The sequence below is a fragment of the Mastomys coucha genome, unplaced genomic scaffold, assembly GCF_008632895.1.
Source record: "Mastomys coucha isolate ucsf_1 unplaced genomic scaffold, UCSF_Mcou_1 pScaffold7, whole genome shotgun sequence".
Lineage (NCBI taxonomy): Eukaryota > Metazoa > Chordata > Mammalia > Rodentia > Muridae > Mastomys > Mastomys coucha.
In genome coordinates this window covers 44,078,081-44,080,462 of record NW_022196913.1, presented here as the reverse complement: position 1 = coordinate 44,080,462, position 2,382 = coordinate 44,078,081, and positions in this window count along the sequence as shown.

Genomic DNA, 2,382 nt, shown 5'->3' with positions numbered 1-2,382 from the left:
AGAGAGAGAGAGAGAGAGAGAGAGAGAGAGAGAGAGAGAGAGAGAGACTGTGGGCTTGGCATGGGATTGGAAATCTCTAAGCTCATCCCTAGTAAATACTTCCTCCAACAAGACCGCACCTCTGAATCCTTCTAAATACTGCCACTATCTGGTGACTAAGCGTCCAAAGTTTGAGTTCATGGGGTCCATTCTTATTCAAACCACCACATTGGTGGTTTCTTTTGATAATCCTGTACATTTGAAAACTTCATAGATTCGTGTTATGGTAATTTAAGCTTATTGGCTTACTTTTAAAAGCCAGAATCTGCATGCAGTTAAGTAAGGTTGAGGCCTCTAAACATTCAGTATTGAAACTTCCACAGAGTCAGTCAGACCTGGCCAAAGAACTTCAAATTGACTTTAATCAGTTCTGAGCTGTGTTGGTTTGTTATAGAAAAATTCCTTCCTTTAAATTACTCTGTTATATTCAAAAGGACATTTCCCCCAAGTGTAAAATGTAAGCACTGGGGCTGGAGAAACTTTTCAGCAGTTTGGAACACTTTGTAGTTTCCCTTGGAGTTCAGAACCCAGCAGCCACTTTGAGTAGCTCTCAACTGCCTGTAACTCTAGCTCCATGAGACCTGACACCCTTTTCTGGCCACTAGGCGCACCCTCCCATGTTAATATACTTACAAAAACATGAACACAAACACTTAAATAAAGATAAAAAGAATTCTTTAAAAAGTAAGCATTAGTCTACTTTCTGCTTACTAGCCTTCTTTAAACTAGAGCTAAGCTTTGTATTCCTTGTTTACAATATGGCAGGCTGGTGTTCAGTACCACTCTGAACACCAACCATGTTGTTATGGGTTCTATATTAATAACACTAAGAAAAAAAGATGCTTGTGTCTAAGAATGACCCCCCTAGTGAGCTTCCATTTTTTCCATTCATCAAGGACTCAGAGCACAAGCATGGCTTATAGGCCCCTATGTCCTAACATGGAATGGCCAAGTAGAGGCACTAAGAGAAGGAACTCCTACTTGTAAACAAAAATTAAGAGTGAGTTTGTTTGTTTGTAACTTGATTATATCCAACTGAAGGATTTCAGGCTAGTTAATTTATGATACCTAAGGCCATCTAGGACACTAGAACATGTGGAAATTTCTTCTAGAAGGTTCTCTTTGTTTCTAATACTAAACTGAGAATTATTTTAAAAGGAAAGAAAGAAAAAAGTGAGATTCAAGGAATTGTCAGAGATGAGTTTCCAGAAGTGGGGTTGTGTGTCCATTATTGTCAGAGTGATTAGGGACAGAGTGGGACAGGGTGGGTTCATTAGAGCACCTGAAAGTCAGGCCATTTATCTGGCAGAGTGGAATCATGAAATGTTAAAGAGCCACATTCCCATCCCTTCTGCATTGCCCGCCATCCTCGAGACAGGAATAATGATCATTTCGGTTGCCTATATAAAAAGAAGAGTGTGACATTCATTTACCAATCAATGAGCCATTTTGGCTGATCCTCCAAGCAATTGAGAAGAACCAGGCATCATGGTTAAACAAAAAGCACCATTCTAAACACCGAGCATAGATCATAATTTTAAATAATACCACCTAACATTTGTGTAGCACTCCAGAGTTCCCCGGTCCCTTTTACAAAGCACTTTTTCATTTATCAATCTCTAAAAGATGAAGAAAAATCTAAAGACAAGACAGGATTAATATCTGCACTGCACTGGGTAAATGAGGGTGAGTTTCTAGAATAATGGAAAGCCTCGATTGATCTGCATCAGGGGCTGATGAATTGCTCATCTCGGCTTCATTATTCTGATCAGGAGCACTTATGAGAGAAATGAAAAATTGATGAACACCGTCATAATCAAAGAGAATAAATGTTTCCCTCTTAAAGCAAATGCATAATCCTTCCAAGAATAAAATAACAATATTCATTCATTATTAAATTCTGATAATGCTGACACCAAAGCTCAGTTCATCCAGTGAAGGGAAATTAACACTTTAGAAGAAGTATGTTTGGACTTTGTCATTGTCATTGTCATCATCATCATCATCACCATCACCATCACCAACACCACCACCACCACCACCATCATCACCATCACCACCATCATCACCATCATCACCATCATCATGTGTGTATGTGTGCACACGTGCACACACATCCCAATACTGTTATAGTACTCAGTACTCAGAAAATATGGTTCTGGGGACCAAACTCAGGCAGTCAGACGTGCAGTAGATGCTCACAGGACCTGTTGTTTGTCTGTTTGTGTGTGGGGGATGTTTTCCCTTACTGCTTGTTGTAGTTCAGTCTGCTGGGTTTTTTTTTCTTTTTTTTTCTTTTAGATATTTTCTTTATTTACATGTGAATTTCTCCATTCCCAGTTT